At 50.6% G+C, this 23,860-nt stretch overlaps 1 protein-coding gene across 3 annotated transcripts in view; it reads right to left on the bottom strand.

Moving 5' to 3' along the window:
- Positions 1-23,860, bottom strand: part of EXTL3 (exostosin like glycosyltransferase 3) — a 109,736-nt gene that overhangs the window by 68,172 nt on the left and 17,704 nt on the right. Inside the window, exons 1-2 of one of the 3 annotated variants that reach the window (XM_084513309.1) lie at positions 23,222-23,334; positions 9,130-9,196 (exon numbers count right to left, since the gene is read on the bottom strand). The gene's annotated coding sequence lies outside the window, so the exon portion shown is untranslated. Of the gene's footprint in view, positions 1-9,129; positions 9,197-22,857; positions 23,169-23,221; positions 23,335-23,860 lie in introns of those variants that run through there. The other 2 variants (XM_084513308.1, XM_084513310.1) reach the window with 2 other exon arrangements.

Here is a 23,860-nt window from a genome sequence, read left to right on the forward strand (position 1 = left end):
CTCTTTTAAGCTGGCACTGCCAGGAGATACCAGCAAAGTTCTGGGGTGTAGGCAGCAAGATGTTTGCCACTGCATTTAGTTACCCCTTCGCTGACCCCCTGCCCTTGTGGGGTCCCCCAGGAGCTCTCTCTTCACCCTGCCTCGTGTGCCAGCTCCAGCCCAGGCTCTTCCCACGCAGCCAGTCGCTTCCTTTGCTGCTCACAGCTGCTTCTCCGACCTGCTCAACCACGATGGAGGCAACAGAGGGGTTAAAATAACACATCTCGACTGCATTTAGCGATAAAGTCCACATTTTTTGGCTCGAAATTTCACCTCTGCCCTTGGCTTCTAATTAAATTAAGGATGCACAGGGCCAGGCAGATACAGAAACATTTTTAAGTGTGACCATTACACTCAGATCATTTCCTGCAGAAACGAATGCATTTGCAGCACACTTCATCTTGATGACACCTCCGAATCCAGGCAGTTCCAGATGAGAAGTGCTGTTTTAACACACTGCACCGACCCTACCTGGCTGCTGCTCCTGGCTCCTCCTGACAAAACCTTGTGGCTTTTGGTCTGGTTTTGGACTTGCACTGCCCTCGGAGGACACAGCACCGAGGAGAACTCTTCTTACCTGTGCTGAGTCCCGGCACCGCAGGCTGCAGGAGGATGAAGGTTGAAGGGGTGGGTTCCCCGCTGCAGGCAGGGACCAGGCCACGTTATTTCACCCCTTCCGATAAGAGGCAGAGCACATTTTTGGCCTTCCCACACAAATCCATAGTTGCGTGACTGCCAGCTCTTTATCGCTTCCCATTTCACTTGTTTGTTTTCTTTTAAAACCTTGCCCAAGGTTACACTCAGGAAAGGTTTCTCCCTCGAAATACAGCATTAAAAAAGCACGAGACAGCTCAGGACCAGGTACAACAGCTCAAAGCCCTCTGTCAGAAGCATCAAACTGTTCCAGAAGGAGCCCACCAGCTGTTTAACTCACCCCCTTTTCCCACCCAAACTTCAGAAGTAGGCTGGCAGCCTTCTCCTAGCTCCCAGCTGCTATTTTGTACGGCCTCACAACACCGTTTTCCTTTGGGGGATTGACACCGCCCTTTGAATTAAAGGATTTTTTCCCCTCTATGTTGCCTGCATTACACATTCACAGACAGTAAATGCTTCAGTAATATTTCCTAACCTTCCTGCCTGCCCTTCAGCATCCCAAGCACTCCTGTTACCACTCTGCAGCTGCTCAGGGGTGGCTGCCGGGGCCCCTTTCACAGCTCCTGTGCCCAGGAAACGTTTCACATTTAGGAGAAGCAGCAGCTTCTTACAGGCAGATCCTTCCAGATCATCCTTCACCGAGCCTAATGCCTCTGGAGAGATCCATGGGGAGGGAAGGCTTTGCTGCCAGCAAGCTCCGCGAAGGATCCAACAACATCCAGCAAAAAAAAAAACAGCACAACTTTTTTTTTTTCCTCCTCTCCAAGTTGGCCCTGGCACAGAGAACATCACGGAGCATATGCTGCGTAAGCGATCTGCCCACAACCCTCTGCACTTCTTTTTTTTCTTTTTTATGAAGCAAGGTGGCTGCAAGCAAACGCAGCTATTTCCAGGAGAGGTGGCTTGACTTTACGATGTGCAGCAGCACTGCTTTTTAGGGCTTGCCCCACGCACCACTTACCCCGTTTCTAACGGGATCTTACACCCGCTTTCCTATCACCACCCCTAGAGGAGCAGCCACCAATTATTGTTGCAGCAGTTCCGTTTTTGAGCGCAGACAAAAGCTGAGACAAAATTAAGGATGGTGAGGGACAGGTTGTCCAGGGAGGGAACGATCACAGGTCCAGGAGGAAAGGGGAAAGAAAAACCTACCCATGACTTCCCCGCGCTTGGGTCACCGCTCCTTAAAGCTCTGAAGAGTCACTTCGCAGGCTGTAAATGCTGCTGCTCTCGGTTTATCCACTTATTATCCACCTCAGACAGCAGCCAAGTCCTTTTCACATGCATACGATCTAATGGGAATGCTCACTCTGAATAAAACGACCAGGAGAAAAAAAAAACACGGCTCTCCCTTCGTGCAGGAGATGCCACGACGCCAGCAGCTTCCCTGCCTCCTTCCATGAGTTTCCACCTCTTCTGCAAGGGGGAAAACCCCTCTGAACACAACTCCTGGGCTGCGAGGGCAGAAGATGTGGCTGTTGGTATTTCTCTCTACCCCCTGCTGTTCTGAGATTCCCAACAGACCTTTCCAAAGCTTTTCCCATTTGGGTTTTGCTCCATTTTATGAAGTTTCTGGAGCGCATGAAGGCAGACACAGAAACCTTCCAATTCTGGCTATTATGCAAAACTCAGTATTCAATAGATAGTAGCCAACTTCTGCCCCTTTTTTTAATTTTCTGCCTAATTATGGCTTGAAAAATAACGTAGTTGCAACACCCTTCTTTAAATATTCAGGAATTTCTTCCTGTATTGAAATCAAGTCCAACATCAGACAACAATACCCTAGTGGCATCTATCAGGGATGGCAAGGGTGAAGTTGGTCGCCGTTCCCACACACTTTATAAACTCCTGCTAGCATCGCTGATAAAATAAACTAATAAGAAGAATAAAAAGCTTTTAGCCTAAAGGTTAAGGGTTGAAAGATTCCAGAACTGCTGAGAAAGATCAACAAACCCCAGCTCCGACCGGAAAGGCTGAAACGTTCGCTTTCAGGCCAAATATTTTGGCAGCTCCCATCCTGCAAAGGACTCGGAGCTGTGCTTAGAGCCAGCAGCAGAGCTGACAAACCATCACACCCTGACATGGCCGAGGCAAAAGCATCGAGAAACAAAGACACACTTGACTGGCAAACCCTGGAGCATCAGCGTAAATGAGCTCCCGGGGGACCTGAACCGGAGGTTTCTTTTCCTCCTCAAAGGCGGCAGCTCCGCGAGGCCTCACAGTGAGCTCTCGAGGCAGAATTAAAAGGAAGGCAGAATTAAAAGGACGTTGAACCTTGTCCACGGGGGAAGACGGCATCTGGATGGGCAGGAGGAGGGAGAGCATCCCGGCAGCCCCATACACAGGGCGGGAGGGGATGGGGAGCAGTGCCTCCTCCTTGCCTTCGGGGCAGCTTCAGTGCAGCAGTGAGTTCATCTTTGGCAGTTCCTGTGACTTCTAAGACCCAAACTACACCTCTAAGACCCGAACCACCCCGAGCTGCAGCCACCCCAGATGCTTGTAGGGAGGGTTGAGGCACCGTGCAACGCCCCCAAGCTCGTTCCAGATCCAGCTGACTTCGCATCAGCCTCCCACAGCCTGCCCCTGCTTTTAGAAGTGGAAATACCAGCAGGCACGACAATAACCTGGCTCTTCGGAGATTATCCTAAAAGATTCAAGTTTCCAGGTAGGTTCCCCTCTCTAAAACAGGTCCAGGCTGAAGCCTGCTTGTAGGAGCTGAAGGGAAACCTCTTCTGCTCAGTACCTCCCACAGCGAGGTGTCTCTGCACCAACATCTCCTCTTCTAAAACTTCAAGCATCATCCCCGCAGCGAGATGCCTGTGACCTCCAGGCTTGTACTTCTCGCAAAAAGGCTGGCCTTGGATTTTAGCTCATGGGGTGTCAGCAGAAGGGGCTGCAACAAACGAGTGTTTTGCAGTCATCAGCATCACCAGCAGCAGGTCTGAGCCTTACCGAGTACAGGAGGCACGTGTCGAGAACGCTTTCAGAAGGGAAAAATGCAAAAACCTTGCTATTATTTTCAGAAGATAACATCGATTCCCACTCTTCTTCCTTTGATTTGCAGCAGGAGGAGGAAGGAATGAAGGAGGGAGAAGCGAGTTGTTTAAGCAGCAGCTGCTCCATCAATACCAGCACGATGGAGTCGCGAGCATCCTCTCCTCGTCAGAGCAGTCGCTGCTGAAGTAAGAGCTCTGCCTTTTGGAGAGGACTTCACAACCTCAAACACAAACATTGGGTTGTATTTTCTTCCCAATCCCTGCTGAGTGATGAGAGAACAACCCCACAAAGTAAATCCTTTTCATATCGGGGCCTTCCGTGACCCTATCGCACCGGAAACTTCCTGGCTCACACAAAAACGAGGAGGATTTCACTCCTGCTTCCCATGATTTTCTCCCCAGGGGGACAAAAAATTTCTCTAAACCTCCAGTGGAGGAAAAGCTTCGTCTGACAACACGAGATGAGGTAAATTTCCAAACTGAAATTTCACTGCTCAATCTTTTAGCGAGTCTGAGGCTATCTAGAGAGTGTTTACCTCCAGCTGTCTGCAGATTTTACTCGCAGAAGCAAATTAGCGCGACTGGCAAACATTACTTAACTTGTTCCCTGCTCCCTAATCGTTACTATAGTAATGCAAACCTCCCGGAGAGTCCCTTTAACACTTTTTTAACCGCTCTCAAACAGCTTTATTATGGTAAATAATCACTGGAACATTTTCCTATCACCAGCAAGTTATAAGCTGTCCTCAGGCTCGGGCCCCTGGGGTATTCTCGTTAAGAGCTTGCGACACTGTTCTGGTCCCAGGTGCCAAGGTCGATACAGAGAAATGACTTCCACCACAACGAGCTCCTGCTACCCCCGTTTGGGTAAATGAATGAAATTGCACTCGGGAGAAAACAGGAAAAGCCAGAGGGTATTAAACAGAAAGCTGGCTGATCCCCGCGTTGCTAAGCTCATTCTTCCAATGCCATCCTTCAACTTATTCATACACAACATCCTTTTGGCAAATCTGGATGTAATTTGGAATTATTTACCTGGCCAGGGTGCAGGCTAGAGCCAAGGTAGCCTTTAGTTTGCAGGGAAGGTCCTATGGCATCGCACAGATTCACTTAATCCAGCTCTTCTAACTCATCCTGCAAATAACATGAAGCCGATCTTCCCAGGGATGGCTCAGGAATGAACCCAGGAAACAACCTGGAGAAAGCAGCAGGGGAACGGTGGAGCCACAGCCCAAGAGGGTTGAACCTTGAGATTCAATGCTGAAAAAAAAGCTACCACCCCGTGGACAAGACGGATGGAGGGCTGCAGACCTGCACCTCCACGTTATGGAGGACCTCGCACGCAACGTGCTGATTTCAGCTTCGCTTGAGCTCTCCTCCTCTGACCCACACCATGGGATTCAATGAGAACTGGGAGCAGAAAGGAAGCAAACGCACAAACAGTGACTTGTTCTACCTAAGTATGATCCAATTCTTGGAGGGGAAGGGAGGGGAACAGAACCCGGGCTGATACCACAGGCTCAGCAAGCGGGAGCACTCAGCAAATACTGCTGGCTTTGTACTGGGTCACAAAGGCTGCCTGTTACAGCTCTGCCATTACAGCATTGTCCCACGCAGCCTCCAGTCCAGATTTCAATGGCTGCATTAAAAGAAAAAGCCCCCTGGGTGCTGGTTGGCTTCTCGGAGCTCCCCAGGGAGAGCACAGCGCCTTCCGAGCATCGCTGCATCCCAGCGAGGTCCCCAAACCTTGCTCCAAGTCAGATGAAGCTTCCCCTCCATGGAGGTTCTCCAAAACAAGGGATTTCCCTGGGCAGAGCAGGATATTATTCAGTCCATGCACCAGAAGAGAAAAAATAAACTGTTCCAGTGCTGCCCAGGAGGAGCTGATCCCTCGTTCAGAGAGGGACCGATGTCTGGAGCATTTATACCCTGCCCTAGCCAAAATGAGCATCAAAACCACCAGGAGAAGCAGCCAACGTGGCTGTTCTGATCCCAACCATATTAAAATTACTTCTCGATTTCCTATCTTGATAAACTATAGCTGAAATTGTTAGTGTAGGTTGCCTGCGGGCTGGCAGGCCGGCTGGGTGCAGCTTCGTGTGAGCACATGTAAAAAGAAGGCCGAGAAAGAGCCGTATATAGAAAGAGGGCAAGGAAAGAATGGAAAAACCTCAGGGCAACAGTTCATCCCCGGGATATCCCAAATAGGGTTACGAATGGTAATCGGCGTGGGTGTAAACCCTATGAAACAAGGGGCTGGTGAGGGAAGCCGATCCCTAGGGCTTCTCTTAAAAAAGCCACCAGCAGAGCACAGACAAGCCTGAACAACTGCTTGGGCTCCTTGGTAGTAAAAGTAGACATGAAGAGGAGCGTTGGGGGAGGCAGCAGAGGGGAAAGAAGAAATCCCCGATGGCAGGAAGAGCCGTGGGGCTGGGAGAAGGCAGGGCAACACCACTCCCATCGTCCGCAGAGCTCTGGCTCCGTGCTGAGGGAGAAAACCACCCAAACGTTTCCCTGGCTGAACTGAGGAGCAGGTTTCTCAGGCCGACCACAGGGCAAGGCTTTAACCACGCTTGTGGGAGCTGTGATTCACCTTCGGGCAGCACAAAAGCCAGGGCCGTGAGTCAGGGCAGAGAGAGACAAAACCACAGAGCTGGCTCGGCCCCAGGCGCGCCGTGGCAATCTGCAGACCTGCAACTAAAACCCCAGGCATTCGTTTGAATTTTGCTGTGTTTCAGTTCTACTTTTTGGAAGGGAAAAGTAGAATCTAGCAGTTTGTTAGTCCTACTGTTTATCTTGTTAGTCCTACTAGAGTGTAGGACTGACAAAATAAAGAAGACTTGGGCAAAGCACAGGGGATGGAGGGGCATGCCTCTCCCTTGCAAAATCAGTAGCTGCTTGTTGACACCATTTGATGTTTATCTAAGTACAAACTACTCACTCTTTTGCTATCTACTCACTCTTCTGGTATCGTTTTACCTCTCAACCAACGGAGCAGAAGGAGAAGCTTTAACATCCAGAGCGTTTCTTGTCCCCATCTGGAAGACGCAGTGCACACGAGCAGCCATTTAGTTTCCCGAAACTGCTGCAGGATACAAAGATACAGCTCATATCCTGGCTGACAGCTCGAGCACAAAGCCACACAATGTCTGTCAGGACTCTTTGTTAAATACTACATTGTCCCAGTGACTCAGTGTGCTGGAATGCATCAGGTTTATTCATAGCTTTTCTGATAAAGCCTTTAGATTAGACACAAACTCCTGCTTTTTAGAAGAAGAAGAAAAAAAAAAAAATCTATGGCTTCTCGTTATGTGGAACACACACGATTTCTGGCTTCTTTTCCAGGGTGATAAACACCAAACTGAAACAAAAGGATGAGCCCTCAGAAACCTAATGGCTCGTTCAAGGTACTAACGAGTAGGACTTGGAGAAGGTTTGAGAGGAAAACCAGACGTGCACCAGGACCAGACGTCAGTGCCACGAGGAGAGGGGGCAGAAGAGAAGTGAGGATGGTCAGAGACACGGAACATCACCTGCAAGGACAGTCCAACTAGATTTGGGTCCTTTTGTCTGGAAGAGATCTCTGGTAAGGGGCATAGCAGGGATCTACACAACCCAGAACAGCATGGAAGATGCAAACATAGAAACAATTCAAACTGCAGCTAAATAAATTAACGAGATAAAGACCACTTCCACCAGCCACTCCTGGAGACAGGACAGACCTCGGGCCTCCCCGTGGCTCAGGTGTTTGTTTGCTGTGGTTTGAGTTTCTAATAAAGCCAGCAGAAGTCTACAGCTTCTTCTGGAAGATCAGCAACGCAGCCTCCCCCAGTACTTAGCTGGGGTTGAAAGCATTTTTATATTCCAACCCCAGCCCATTTAGCTACTTAGTGCTACAGTCTTGTATAAAATGGCTTAAAGACTCTTGAAGCCGGTTATTTTTACATTTTGTTCTACAGCAATCACAGGCAGACCTTGTTTCTATCACTCTTCTGTTCCTCCCTCTGCCAAGAAGATCCCTTCGCTCAGCTGTCTCCTACTGACCTAAATTCGTACGTGCAGTCTTTTGCATTAATCACGATCTTCAGCCCAAACTCCAAACCTCAAATCCTCGTCTCCAACGTTTGTTCTTCCAGCCATCAGGCCCACAAACGTGTACCAGGATCTGAAGGTCAATGCTGAGCCTGCCACACAAGACACCAGCCGTAATAGATGCTCTGCAGGCCAAATGATGCCCTCAGGGAAGCCCACGCAGCCCTGGGGCCCGCTGCACATCGCACAGCTGTCAGGCTGCAACTTTCCGTGTTTCTTCTTAAGCTATGCAAGGAGAAGGAGAATTCGATGGTATTGACTTATTTTAGCTCCTGCAGTCAGCAGATCTGACTCTAGACACACACTGGGATTAGATCTGTCGATGCAGACCACGGCACAATGGCACCCCTGATCGATAGCAGCAGCCTCTGCTCTTCACACGACCTCTCTGCTACTTTCAGTTTCAGTATTCAGCCCCGAACGCAGTGTTTGGCACATCCCAACAGCAGGGCAGAAAGAATGCCCTGGATCCAGAAGTAAAACGAGCTGAATCAACGAAGAGAACACCTGAACCAAGGACATCTTGCATGCCATGCTATGTGAGGTGGAAAAGTTAAGAAGCCACAAATTAGAAAGCCTCTTTTTTCCCTTTCCTGCACAGGAGGAAGCAGAATTGACCGCCCCGCTCCCAGGACTTATTGAAACCAACCTGCTGACACGCTCAGGTTTCCAAGCGTGTGATTTCCTCCTTGTCTTTTTGTTAACGAGCACCTTCAGCTTTTAAAATTCATCATCCCACGTTATCCTTCGGGGAGTCGCCTGCTAGGATTGTTCCGGCGGATTTAATTGTGCAGCCCTCTTGGTCAATCACAGCAGCTCCCACACTCACCTGCTGTGCCTGGGCCAGCATTTTGTACCCAAAAGCAGAGTGTCCTCAGCCTGCAGGGGCTTGCAGTTAACTGTTTCAGTCTGGCTACGCACCAGATGGGCCGACGTGTTCCAATTAACCGGGATTTATTAGCTCGAGTCCCTCGCAGTAGCAAGTTGAACAATGTTTGTAGACACCTCATAAAGCACCGGCTCGTTATTACCGCCCATTAGCATGCGTGCGAGATATTTTAATGTGTAAAAATTCCCCATGAAATACGGATTTTCTCCCTCGCTTTCAGAAAACGCCTGCCATCCTTACCACGTACTAAAGCGGGCAGATTTACCCCTTCGGATGGAAGGAGCTGGAGCTGTCAGCTTCCACCTCCCTCGAAACAAAACAGGAGGAAAGCCAAGGGAGCTGCTATTTGTAGGAAAGTGTTGTCAAAGTATGTAGATTTAGTGCTGCTCCCCCGTGAAGGCAGTTTTAAGGCAATATTAAGCACAGCAAATCTCATCCTCGAGACGTCAGAGTACTTACTGCAAAGGGTGATCAAGCAGAATCTGCCTCTCCTCCGTGCCCGACTCCCCGCTCATTTGTCTGGATCCTATTAGGGAAGAAGAAAAGCTGTAAGTAGAGACAAAGAGACAAATTCAAGAAGCCTGCTAAGGGAAGGAAGCAGAACAGACACCCCCAACACCAAGGTTGAGAAATGAGAATGCTGGCAAAGGTTGGAGCATGTCCTAAACAAGAAATGCCCTAAACCAAACCAGAAATGCCCTAAACCAAGAAACGCTGCGATGCCTGAACTCAGCTGTGGCACTGGTGGCCTCCAGAGGCTCTCAGAAGGTCAGACCTGATCCAAACCAAGAGTAAAGCAAGATAATGATATAAAAGTAGCACCAACAGCTACACAAAAGCAGTTACTACAGGGACGGTGAATCCCTCCTCCTGAGGCACACTGGTCACCATTACACGGGCTCAGGATGTTACAAAGGCTTCCTCGGTGTCCGCCGGGACAGGAATTCCCTTCCTGAGGCACTGTCCTGAAGGCTCAGATGGCCGTAACCTGCACGCACCAAGGAAGGTCCTTTAATAGGCTTAAAGTTTATAATTTTAACCTTATCCCCTTCATGGGAAGCCACTCGGTTTGTGCTGAAGCCCATTCTGATTAAGCAAGGAATTACCCACGGACCGGAGTTACGATGCAAAGGAAAGCAGAACCCATCACGAGATGTGTCAACACACGCCGCACGCAGACCGATGGCGCTTCAGGGACACGTTAAATCCCCCTTCAATTAAAGAAACACCTCTTAAGAGGGGCATTAAATAATTCCCTACCGTGGAGCACGACAACTGGCTACTTCAGGATATCGGAAGTGAGGACTCCACCTCTCCCAGCCCCCAAAACCCCAAGGAAACCATCCCGAGAAGCAACAAGGGGTGAGCAGGAGGGGCTGAGGGGCAGGAACGGCACTGCTGCAGCCTTCTTGCGTGCTTAGATTAAAGAGTCCTCATCAGGAAATTAAACGAAACGGATGCCTTTCATGTTTATCAATAACGGAGCTAATGGTTTTTATGTAAATGCCACTACTCGCAGGCGGATCTGCACGAGGCTCGAGCCAGCCTCGCCGGCGACTCCCCTTCGGGCAGCCAATCTAAATGCAAATTGCAATCAAATGGCAAAACCCGGAGCTTTCTGGGACAGACCAAAAATTTACAACTCGAGACGGAGCACACGCATTTGGGAGAACGGCCCTCCTCTTGGGCAGGAGACCTGCTGATCCTGCGCTGCTTTTTCACCCTGAACACGGATAAAAATTCAAGGTGAACGTGGATAAAAACCAAAGGAGAGCTCTGTTCTCATTTGCAGCCCTATTATTTACACAGTAATATCTGTAAATATAATATAGAACAAATAAAACAAAGAGCGCTCTCCTCTTCTGTCCCATCCGTGTTAATACAAGAGGAATTTGTTTTTTATTTATTTACCAAGCTGCAGAGAGCTGCTGTCAGCACAAGGAGAGCCATCCTCACAGCACAAAAGCCTTTCTGAAGAACCCTTGAATCACGACACCCACCTGGAGAACACAGCACGCGAGGCACTTTGTCGGCGCTGACGAGAAGGGGGCACTAATGGCAGACCCGAAAATAACTCCTATTAGAAACGGCGCTGCTAATTAAGCAGAATGCACGGAGGGTTAATAAACCAGAGGCCAAAAATGTGAGAGCCGAGCTCGCAGAAACGTGCAGGAGTGGGTCTCGGAAGGGCTGCCCCCGCCTGCCACCAGCAGCACCAGGACCACCACCCCCGAGGGGGGCGTCCTCAGAGGGCTGCAGCTCATTAACACGGCTGCACACACACTCATTAAACAGGTGAAGAGCTAAATAAAGCACCACTTGTCACGCGTGGCCTGGCTAAATCTGATTACGAGGGTCTGACTGCCCATCAGAAGAGGGCATTACAACAGCACAACCCTGCTTACCTTCCCCAGAAACTCTTCCATTTCTGGAGACTCAGTGGACTCCTCCCACAGCTGTTTAGACATCAGGGTTAAAGAGTTACTCACGGAGCTGTTGTTGTATGGATTGAGATAAAATGCTGGCTTTCAAGCCTTGAACACAACTCGCTAAGGCTCCCTCCTCTTCCTCCAAGCCCTGGTACAGCGAGCATCTGAGCACGGCCACGCAAAGGGCCTGGAGCATCTTCCTTAGGAAGAGAGACCTGGGGCTGCTCAGCCTGGAGAAGAGAAGACTGAGAGGGGATCTCATCAGTATTTATAAATACCTGAAGTGTGGGAGGCAGAAGGACTTGGCCAACCTCTTTTCAGTGTTTGTGGACACAGGACAAGGGGAAACAGCCACAAAATGGAGCCCAGGCAGTTCCGCACCAACACACGAAAGAATTTCTTCATGGTGAGGGTGCCGGAGCACTGGGACAGGCTGCCCAGGGAGGTTGTGGGGTCTCTGGAGACATTTAAGGCCCATCTGGGCACCTACCTGGGCAGCCTGCTCTAGGGAACTGCTTTGGCAGGGGGTTGGACCCGATGGTCTGTGCAGGTCCCTTCCAACCCCTACAGCTCTGTGATTCTCAGCAGTGGGACACAGACCCACATCGAGGCACGAGATCTCAAGGAAAGGCCCTCGCAGCCCCAAAATCCCCACTGTGCAGCCCCGAAGTGACCGTAGCTCTCAGCCGCCCGGGGTTTCACACGCAGCCACCACATGCAAATTTAATCTGATTTCGCAGTCTGACTCGGGCTGTCAAACCACAACCCCAGCACGCTGCTGCAGCGACGTGCCTGAAAACCAGAGCTGGTCCTGCAGCAGAGCTGGTTCCTCCCATGACGAAAGGATCGAAACCAGACCCCACATACCTATCCTCCCGCTGCGCTACATCCTCCCTGCACGAGGGGCAAGATGCTGGCGACACGGATTGTCCTGCAGGTGGTGGAAGCTCCCCCAAAATCACCTAATTCTGCAATCTGGCAAATGGGAGGAACAAATCTGGAACTATTTTCACTTCTGAAGTGCTTCCCAGCAGCTCCTGTTCTTCCATATAAGTTCTGTAACATCTAAACTCACTCAGCACTCATTTTCTCTCCCCGCTTTCCATCACCACAACCCCACAGCCTGCCCCACCAAAGCCGAGGGTTTCCCTTACAAGAGTTCAGGTTTAAGCAGACCAAAACAGCCCGTTTGAGCTTTTCCCACCGCCTTTTGTGGCAGCCTTCAGGCTATGACGGATGCGTGGGGATGCAAAGCAAGAAGTCCGCACAAAGAGCAAGCCAGTGGGTGAGGCGGTTTTGTCCTCAGAAGGGAAGCAGCAACGACTTATTGCCTCATTAAAGAGCCTCGGTCTGCATTTTTCTTAGATATATTTAGACACTAGTGGCAAAAATAAATAATAAAATGGAGAAAAGCGATTGTATTCTTACCATACAGACCTCGTTAATCACACGGGTACAAACTAAAGAGAGGAGCAAGCTCTGAGGCCTCCGTCCCGCCAGCAACCTGCAGCTCCACAAGGCAGCTTCCTTCTAAACCTCCTGCAAACGGTAATTCCCGTCCTCTGGCTTGCAGGAAGCACAAATTACTACCCTCAGTGATACCTCCCCGCCGATAAACCACAGCTAAGGCTGCGTGCGGACACTGGCGCGGAGCGAAACGAGGCGGCACGCCCCGAGCAAGCATGCTGCTCGACCACTAAACACACATTTCGGTGCCCTGCGTGGGCAGCAGCTGCTGTCCCGAATGTTTTCGCAGCGCAGCCTGCACCGCTTGATGAAACGGGACTGAAAAATGGGTTGGCAAAACAGTCCAAGGGTTTCCGTGCAGGGTTATAACCTCAGAGCACGAAGAGCAGAGCCCCCAGCTCACCGTGCCCCTGCCTGCAGCACCCATCCTGCTCCTCCTGGTTCCCAAAATCCCTCTGTGTGATGTCTGCTGGCTCCGTTTCTGTCCCCGCCAGCCACCCAAAAGATCCTGCAGCACCCCAAAAAACCAGCAGGGAGCCTGCAGGAGCAGCACCCCGAGCACTGCCCTGCCTGGATTTCGATCTGCACAAGTCACCCTTCCCGAAACAGCCCCAGAAAGCAAAATGCAGCCGCCAGCAGCAAGCAACCACGCACCCACCTGCCTGGGGGTGCTCCCCAAAGGGCCATGGCTGCACCCCAAACCTGCTGGGGGTCAAAAAACCCTCGTCGGAGGGGAGCTGAGCCTCACCGCGCCTCCTCCGGGTAGCCACAGTCCCTCTTTGCCAGCAAGTAAAAGCATTTCGAGGAGGGCTTTGCTCCCCTCCCTTCACTTTTAAAGGGCTGAAGAATTTCTTCTGAATGCTGCCGATCGCAGGCTCACGCTGGGTTATTTTTAAGAGCACAGGAGCAGATTTGCAAGACCCTGAATGAGGAAACGCCAAGCTTTTCTGAAGCAATAATAGCCCAGACAATGGTCACGGTTTCCCAAGGGTTTGAACACCGCGGCTGACAAGAAGCTTTATTCCTCCACAAAACCCCCTTCACGGGCTTGGAGGGTTTGCTTTGTGTGCTCCAGGCTCAAGTGAGAGAGTGAAAACAAAAAATCTGCCCAGGGAGACAAAAATCACTGGGAAAAGCTTTGGTGGTTGGTGTTTTGGGATAAATCCCCCTTGGTACCAAGACTTCTCCCCATCCTACCTGCACCAACTGGCTGGCTTCTCCAGGGTTAGGGGGTTGGGGAAAAGCCCTTCAGTTTCCTTCACGGATATTTGCACCACCAAACCATGCCTCTCCCCTAAATCTCCAGAGATGTGCTGCAACCCCTGACCTGCTGCCAAATGGGGGAATCGAATCCAGAGATCACATCACTCCTTCCTTCTTCTGAGGAAGAAGAAGGCTCCTTTTGTCTCCTGTTCCAATGCTGGCCTCACCCTAACTGCTTAAAAAAAAATAAAGAAAGATTAATACCACGAGTTCATTAGCTCTTAGTTCTTCAAACCAAGATGTCAGGGTGTGCCTGCAGGACTTCCTCACTCTCCCGTGATCTCTGCTCTCCCTTGTCCCTGTAAAAAACACGGTGTGGCACACAGCAAACCACGGTTACAGCTCAGCTTTTTTATTTGGTTGGTCTCAATCCAATCACTTCCCAACCTGGTGCACCCCACAGCTAGGAGAGAGAGACCACAAAGCCTCTCTCCTCCAGCTTACGACACCTTCAAGGTGATGAAAACATTTCCTAACCTAACGCCACGACCTCCCTGAGTTAAATAGAGAATTAATCGCATTCAATTTCAGCGTGACAGTTACGTGCTGACCCACGGAGGCTCCAAAAACACACAAAAAAAGCCAAGGGCCGAGGCTGAGATATCCCAAAACACCTGGAGCTGCCCGTGCAGGACAGGAGAATGAAGCTGCCATGGAAGAAACGACGCCAGCAGATCCCTGCACCGTGCTGCTGATCTCTGCAGAAACCCCAGCCAGCCTCTTTTTTTATTTTCGGCTCTCACTTCCAACAGATTGAGATCATCCCAGGGGCATGGCAGCGGACCAGAGCACGGGAGATCGTTTCAAGACATCCTTAATGATGCACAATTAACAGCTTCTCCCCGATTTTGTCTCATGACCTCATTCGTTAGTCAGAGTTTTTAATCAGATCCTCAAATAACACGTTTTCTAACCACCTCCCACTTTCCTTACTGCCACCAGGAGCCTGGGGCTCCTCTTCCTTCCCCTTGAGAAGGGTTCAAGGCAGCATCTCCATTTCCCTACCACCCAACCACAACGAAGCTGCCTGCACACACGTGCAAGCCAAGCTGGTCCTCCACCACGCATTTCAGCCAAGTCAGTCAATATTTGACTTTGCAAGGACCACAATTTATTTGTTTTTATTAAATTCAGCGCATCGCGCCCACACGAGGAGATGCAGCGAAGGGTGAGGCAGCAGGACACGCTGCTTGGGGTCTGGGGAATAAATGCTGGCCCCTAGGTAACCACAGGGCTCTTTTAATGGGGTATTTCTTGTCAAAAGAGGGGTGAGGGAAGGGCAGGACCTTTTGCTGCCTTCTCTGGTGCTCCACAGCTGGCAGAGAACTGGAAAAAGTCAGAGAAAGAGGAAATCTATGACAATAAGGCCAAAGAGGGGGAAGGTGGTGGAAACAGGAGGAAGCCAAGCCTGCGAGGATGACAAATAAAAATTAAAAACACATCAGGCAGTTTCACCACAAACTGAACTCTCCTGCTCCTCTTACTCTTGGTTTTTGACAGAAACCACAGGGGAAAAATCAGTAAGAAGCCATCAGTTGCAGGCCAGGCTCAGCTTCGCATCCCTTTCTGCAGTTTTTATGAGCTTCCAAAACTCCAGTTGCTTAAAACGAGCACAGCCCAGCAGGTATCGATGCTGTGAGCCAGCAAGGGCTCTCCGCAGATGTGATCTCTCCCCAGATGTGATCTCTCCCCAGATGTGATCTCTCTCCCCGAGTGATTGCTTGCCAGAGAAACATCCCCAGACCACACTCAGCATCATCGTGACTCCGAGTTCTGCGCCAGCACAGGCACGAGGAATAAAAACTGCTGCAGCCACCCAGAATGTCACGTTGGTTGATGACAGAGCGAAGAAATAGGGCGACCCCTGATTGTGTCGGCGTTGAAAAGTCCCAGCGAGCAGAGCATCACAGGGAGACGGGAGGAAAAAAAGTGTTGATGAAGCTTCCCTCTTCAACAAGCAGCCACAGAAGTCTCCTCCTGATGGAGAGGACCCGAAGAACTGCTCGGGTCAGGGCTGCCACCAGCAGAGAAGGGTGCACAGGAAGAATAAAATTAAATATAAACTATGTGTGAACAGGAGATGTTCCTTGTTTAGTTCTTAATTGCGGGAGAGGAGAGGCCAGACACGAGGAAAACAAACAGGCTGGGAACAAAACAGGGAAAGGAGACCCAAAAGCAGCAGGGAGAAAGACAAACACCTACCACTAAATTCCCAGATTCTAATCTGGGAATTAAAAGCCCGACAGATTTAACCCCCTGATGGATTTAACCCAGCTCACCCCATGCCAAATTAGCTGCTGTTTAAACGCAGAGCTGAGGCATTGTCTGTTTGCAGGGGATTATTTTTTTTTTTCCAAGCTAAACTGTTCTCGTGTTCACAGCTTGAGAAGCATCATTTATTCCTACAAGGCTCAACAAAACGAAGGGGGTGCAGCAAACCCTTCTCAGGAGCCCTGCAAGCAAGGAAGCTCACACCTAAACTGCGAGTTCCAGCAGTGTCAGACTTTTATCTGGAGTTTAGCAGGAAATTCACAGCACTTCCAGGTCTATCTAGGCAGATTTGAGGATGAAAAGCCCACTTTTGCCAAAGTTAAGGCCAGCAGTGTGCAAAAAAAACAGTGACAAAAACCCAGAGCCCTTTCATCGTCCCGGTTTTAGACGTTTAAGAACGAAGCGAGAATTTTCTCCGTAGGTTGAAAAAAAAAAAAGTTAAAAAGCAATATTTAGAATAATGAACAAGCAATTTGGGCTCCAAGAAAAACATCCCCACGAGAAAAAAAAAAGTTTCAGAAAACGCCATCTGCAGAAGTGCTGTTAAAGACAGCTTGCTCTTTGAAATAGCCAGAGCTGCAACAAACAGGGAAGAAGGGGCTTTGCTGTCAGAACGTGATTAAAAAAGAAACAAATAACAAAAATAACAAAAAAACTCCATTCTGTCCTATACGCAGAGAGCCAGGAGCTGCTCTAGGAGACAGTGAAGCAAGCGAATTTCCACCCTGAGACTCCAAAAGGTCACTGCAAACAATTAGTGAAATGCAATCATGGAAGCAACACGTGCCTTTTTTTTTTTCCAATCTGTTGGAGCATCTTCAGAGCTCTGGTTATTCCCGCATCAAGGAACAAGATCAAGGATCAGGCAGGCAGTTCAATAAGTGCACGGGCAGCAGGGAACCACCAAAGCCGTGTTTGGAAGCGGGGAGGCTGCGGCACGGCTCCTTTCCTCTTCTTCTCCCTCTCCTTCTGCAGGAGGCAGCTCCCAAAGCAGAGCTCATCTGCTGTGAAACCAGAACGAAGACATTCCTTGCCATGTAGGGGAAATAACAGCTCATTCATTTCACTTCTCCTCGCAGAAGAGCAGAAGTTGGAGCAAGGAGGCCTCGGGATAAGAAGCCAGGCAATGAAAAGAAGTACCTTTCCACCACGTCCCTTTGCCTTCAAAATGGGGCATTTTCTTCTTTTCTTCTTTTCTTCTTTTCCCTGTTAGGAAAAAGGGGCCAAGCAGACCCGGGTGCTGCCCTCCCAAAGGAGCAGGTGCCCCTGTGATCCCCTTCAGCAGGGAAAAAAGGAGGAGCAGACCCAGCTCCTCGTTGCTCTGCCTCTTCTTTGGGCTTTTGGGAAACAGAAACAGGCCGGTTCCTACCAGGCAGCCATCCCGCACGGCCTCGGGGCAGCAAAACTCAGCTCATCGGACGTCAAAAATACAGAAATCCTCCCAAACGAGCGGTCTCCTCCTCTGGAACCGCCAGCGCTCGCATCTCAGGTCTTCGGAGAGCCTGGTTAGGCTGGAGACAGGAATATCCTGCAGCAGGGTAATGGAGACAGCAAGCTGACGGGGAGAAAAGGCAGGGAAGGGTGCCCAGCAACCTCCCCCCGGGCCTAAAAGAGGAAAGAAAAAGAAAACAGAGAAAGAACAGGAGCAGTTTGGATTAGGAAACGGCTCCCAAAGATGCTCTGGGCCTTGCTGCAGGAGTAACTCCACCCCGAAAGTGAGCTCAGGAACACAAACGATGTAAAAACATTTCCCTGACAGCTCCTTCGTCAAGGAAGAAGTTAATTGCGTGGCTCGGCCTTTCTAATCAAGATCGCCCTCGTATTTTTTTAAATATATTTGGGGAGGGAGAGCAGTCTGGTTCCTGAAGGAGAAAAATCAGCTCGTGTACAAAGCCCTGAGCTACCTGCCAGCTCCAGCTCCTAACTAACTGCACCCCTGAGACGCCTTCAGGAGCCCTGGTGCTATTTATTCATCACTGCCACGGAGCAAAAACAAAGCCGGCAGACCCTGGGGGCAAGTGTGAGGAAGCAAAGGCAGGAGTTTGCAACCTTTTTATCCCTATTAGCATTAAATCTTGGGTTTTGTTACCAGCTCGGAGATTCACAGCAACACCACGTGGCTGAGGGTACCGATTCGGGGGTTTCCCACGAAGCAGGGACCTGTTGCACGGGCAGGAGGTGGAAAAAAAATAAATAGCCAAGCTCCTGGGGTGCCTTAAATCCCAGCTGCTCCACCAGCACGGCGCCGTGTCCCACTCCTTGTAAGAGCAGCAAAAAATCCACCACGTGGAGCTTCAATTCTTCCTCTCAAGACCATCACAGGGACAGCTCCTCCCTTCCTCCGCATCCTTGTTTTCGTTGGAGAACTCGCTGAACACCAGCTAATTGCCCGACGCCACGGTAATTAGTGGCAGCCTCCCAACAGAGCCATCTCTGGGCTGCTTTGCCCATCGCTGGCTCCTCCTCAAGCCCCAGATGAAAATCAAGGTGCGGCGGATTCATTTACCGAGCTCTTCCCAGGAGAGACGCCTAAGGAAAGGAATATCTTACCAAAACAACGCATGGTCGGTTTGGGGTTGTTTTTTTAAAGCTTTGTGCTGTTTTTTTTTTTTATAAACCTTCTGCTGTGGGACTGCTATCTTTACGAATAATCTGAGGACAGTGTTAGCTGTTGGCTGCCTTACGTTATTAGATGCTCGGCGCATTTCTGGGAGGCGGTGGGCGCCTGTCCTTCATGTTATCTCCGGCCGGCAGCTTCCCTCTAAATGAGGAAGAAAAGGATTACATTGCCCTGTCTCCTGCCCACCTGCTGCTTACACATCGTGGCTTTGATGTTATTACTTGGCTGATAGCACAGGATTTCGGCCTCTTGACGTGCAGAACCTTGCAAGTTTCCTTATTGAGTGCGAGCCAGCTCTGCTTAGACTTCCCCCGAGCCCTTCAGAGAAATGCAGGGAGCAGCTCACGCCACCGCTCTGCGAATTTCGGCTCCGCTTTCGGCTCCGAGGCTCCCCCGCTCGCTTGGCAGCTCCTCTCGTCACAAGCTCCAGCCCTCCCCATGCCAACCTTTCCCAGGCAGCAGCCCCGCGCCGCGCAGGCTCCGCTCGCCGCCAACACGATCCCACCGCGTGCCCACGGAGCAGAGCTGGGATGTGATTTCCTCCTGCCCAGAATAGAAACGCCAAAAAGACGCGTGCAGATTTCATCCCGAGGCACTCGAGGACAGGGAAAAGCCAAGCACACCTTCACAGCGGAGAACCGAGACGTGCTGATAGGATCACGTACGTAGCGGAGAGTGCTGATGGTTTTAATTGCCTTAATAGAAGAAAAGGACCCCATTTCCACACCAAGTTGCCAGACAAACCCATTATCTATTTGCCTGGACTTCGAAAGTGCTCGACCTGTCATAAAACATCCCCTAAGGAAGGCAACGGATGCATGGAACAACTTATTCCCTGCTCGCTGACATTTCGGCGTTCAAATAAATCGAATTCACTTTCAAAGGAGTTCAGAGATGACACACATAGCTCCACAATCCCTTCGTGCAGCACCACGGGGCTGACACAGAGCTCAGCCTGCAGAGCCTGGTGGCACAACGAGCTCGTGAGCACAGCAGCACCCTTACCAAGAGCGGGATCAATCCGCGGGCTACCTGCGCTGCCAGGAAAATACCTGGAATTGTTTTGAATCACTTCACGTAACAAGGCTAACCAGCTGGAAACTCTGCAGAAGGAAAAGGAAGAGTTACCCATACAGCAGGAAATGTTATTTAGCTTTTTCTGGCAGAAGAAACCTAAGAGGGTTTCCCACGTTCACGGGTTAATCCCGTGTTCTGCTGTCGTTTGCATCTGTAGAAGAATGACAGCCAGCTTCTGAATGCGTCAAAACTCACCGAAGAGGAAGGAAGAGCAGGGAATACAGAAAAAAAAAACATCCACACCCGACTCCACGCAACATTTAAAGAAACTGGTAGGCTGGGCAGAAGTCCTGAGACGAATTAAAAGCACTTTACAAGTTAGCCAGGGAACTTTTACACCAAACCAACAGATAATCTGTAGTCCCCAGTGGGAGTCTTAGGGTTCCCTCCCCCAAAGGGGCAAAAAAACTTTAATTTTCTTGATTTACGAGTCTCAAATCTCTGTATTTCAATCGATTTCATCAACAAGAGAAAGGTCATTTCACAGTTTCACTGCAGAGATCAACACAGCCTTGAGAAACCAAGAGCCAGTCACCAGGAGGCGGGGGGGCAAATGCCAGAAGAGGGAGCACAGCACACCTACGCACTTTATCTATAAATAAATAAATAAATAAATAGAAAGATATCGGAATTTTATAGTTAGAATGATCTTGTAGGGATTGTCCAGCAAGTCAAGCTACGAAATGTCCTTTCAAAAACCGTTTGTGACAGATTAGTCAGACCTCTAAAACTGCTCTTGCTGGTAGCAGGCAGCAATTAACTAATAGTGATGATTTAAGAAAAAAAATGGGAGTTCAATTTGCTCTTCAAAACCGGGCCTGCAGCTGCTGTGTACTGGCATCAATTTACCTGGTTAGCCAGCAACCCGGGCAACGCAGGGATTTATGAGCTGTGAGCCACGGAGCTTTGTATTCTCCTGTCCTCGTCCTTCCTACCAAGCCCCAAAACTTCAAACTGCCTTTGCACCTCTTCTCAGGCAACATCCACCTGATTTGCATCCGAGGATCAGACATCTAGGCTGCAGGAGCCGACCCAAGCACAGCAATCACCAGTAAACAGGGCTTTAAAGCCTTCTCCAAGGAGAAAAAACGTGGCTTTGCTTTTGAGGATACATCTAAATTGCAAGCACAGCTCTGCAGGCATACTCAGGCCAGCCTCAGCATCAGCATGGGTTGTAGGAGCCAGCTGGATATCCCAGCTGCATCCCCCAAATCCCACATGAATACTAGCAGAGAGATGCCTACCTATCCTAAATTGTCATATCCTTAAGCATGCATGTGAATATCACTTGTGTTTTTCTCAAGGAAACATAAAAACCGCACGTATTTTGCTTGCTAGGTGGTTAGGACATAAGGATCCCAATCTGGGTTAGAATTAATTCGTTGAAGTAAGAGGAAAAAAAATCACCTGGGTTGAAGCCCAGTGAAATGATTGTGGGAAGGAGAAGGAAACCAGGCAAGGCAGCTGGGATGGGGGACAGCAGTCAAACAGCAAGGAGGAAAATCAGGCAGCACAGGGTGTGAGAGGGGGGAAAAAAGCACAAATACACAGCCAGATGAGACAAACTCTAAACAATTTAACATTATCATGGGATTTCAAAACTTAATAGTCATGGAAAACAGACTCAAGATGGTGTCTGGCTCCCTGTGTGCAAGCAAGCCCTGGGAAGGCACCAGCACCATTTAAATCCTTGTCTGAACAGTCCCAGAGACCCGTGAGGAAGACGATCCTTCCCATCCCACCTCAGCAGCACATAAACAGCCTTCCAATTTTGCAGTTTATCCTTGAGAAACAGCCTAAACGACAGCGGTTAAATAAGCATGTTTTTCTTCTGTTCTGTTTTCTGCTGCTTTTGCTCCGATTTGACAACTGCCAAAAGCCGTCCTCACGTGCAAACAAACACGAGAGCTAACTAACAGTCCCCGCTTGCAAAATCAGGGAACTTCAGGAAACTATTTTGGCCCTTCCCTTTTGCAAAAAAAAAAAAAAAAGAAAAAAAGCTGCGAGGAGTTCGGGGGCTGTCCGTGCCACGGCTGAGCTGCCAGAGGAATTTGGCCGTACCGGGCTCAAATGAAGGCAATTAGCCCTGCTCAGGGATCTCTTAACACTGAACCCATGTAAAGCCTGATTTCTGGAAAGAAAAAGCTGAAAATAAAAGATATCACAAAGTCGTAACTGAACGTGGGTAGCGCCACACGTAACACCAGGAGCCTTCACTGAGGGTAGGGGATTTGTGAGGGGAAAACACGTTTCCCACCACCACGTAACCAGCCTGAAGTCCATTTGTGACTGATAGAAGGAGGATTTAGGATTATTCATCGCTTGATGAGGCGTGACAAGGCACAAAACACGTTCCATGTGACACTTTACCTCAGATACATGACAAACGCCGATCAAAACACGCCTGCGATGCCTGTGATAGGCGCTGGCACCCCACACACACAGATTTCTCCCCCCCGAAAACAGAGAGCCGCCTGCATGTGACACCCGCTTCGGGAAACAGACTTATTTAATCTCTGTTTTTACTGATTAAATAAGCCTCACAGCACAGAAAGCAGCAGTTTTAAAGCCAAACGAGGCGATGAGGCCACACGAGCTACCAGAGGGCAGAAGCAACAGGAGCCCGAATTTTGACAGGGTGGCAGCGGGGCAGCACCCCTCTGAAGGACACGGTGTTTTAGTGAACCTTTAATACAAATTTAACCATTTCTGGCCCCTTCAGGCAAAACTGTTTCCTCAGGGACCAGCACAACTGGGTGGCAGGCAGCGATAACGCGTTAACACAGTTTAATTCTACTAATTTTGTTTAATTCCACTATTTGAGAGGAAATTTTATTAGGGAGAGACCCCTACGTTTTAGGGGAGAACAGCTGGAGAAATAAAACGTAGAAATAATTAAAAAAACACCACAAGGATACCCCCCCCCCCCCCCCCAAAAAAAATAAAGCCCTGAGGGACCGTGCCCCCGGACTGTACCACTCCCCTCACACACCCTGCCCCGCCATGGAGGGGGGGCTCGGCACCCCCCCGCTCCCCGGTCCGTGGTACGGTCCAGCCTACCTCTCGGCGCCCTCCCGGCGGAACCTCGGGACCGGCGGGGGTGGGGGGGGGAGCCGCGGCCCCTGCCTCGCTTTACCCCCGCTTTGCCCTGCCCTGCTCCCCCCCCGGCCCCCCCCGCCGCCGGCGCGCAGTTGGTTCGTTCCGAGCAGCCGGCCGGGCTTCTCCCCCTTTAGACCGCCGGCTCCCTCACGTCTTCGGCCATTTCCGACCGGACCGGCGGAAGTTGCCGAAGCGGCGGCGGAACTTCACGAGCGGAGCCGAAGGGCGGGCGGAAAGAGCCGAAGCGCTGACGGAACTTGCCGAAGGGCTTTAGGGGAGCGAGGAACGCGAAGGAAAAGGGGAGGGGAGCCGCTACGGAAACTACCGAGAATTGCCGAAGCGTCCCAGCTCTGCTCCGTCACGAGGCGAAGTGCCCGAGGCCGGAGGGCTCCCGCTTGCTCCACAGCCGCCCGCTGCCGGCGCCGAGCGGGGCGGCCGGCCGAGGCGGAGCGCTGGCCCTTTAAATGGTGGATGGGGGCGGGGCGGCGCCTCCCCCTCCTGCCCCGAGGTGGGCGCCGGCCGCTGCGCATGCGCGCTGTGCACTCCCGCTTTTCCCGCCTAAAGGTGGGCGCGAGGGGACGCCGTGAGGGGACGGGGTCCCGTCAGCGAGCCGGGTCCTGTCAGCGACTGGCTCGGTCCCAGTTAAGCCCCAGTTATCCCAGTTGTGCCCCAGTAGTTCAAAGTTGTGCTCCAGTAACACCCAGTTGTGCCCTGGTAACCCACATTTGTGCCCCAGTAGCCACCCGTTGTACCCAAGTAGCCACCAGCTGTGCCCCAGCAGCTACCCATTGTACTCCAGTAGCCACCAGTTGTGTGCCAGCAGTCCCCAAACATGCCCCAGCAGCCCCCAATCATTCTCCAGCAGCCTCCAGTTTTGCCCCAGTAGCCACCCATTGCACCCAAGTAGCCACCAGCTGTGCCCCAATAGCCACCAGTTGTGCCCCAGCAACTCCCAGTTCTGCTC

Source organism: Aythya ferina, assembly GCF_964211825.1.
Source record: "Aythya ferina genome assembly, chromosome: 3".
NCBI lineage: Eukaryota > Metazoa > Chordata > Aves > Anseriformes > Anatidae > Aythya > Aythya ferina.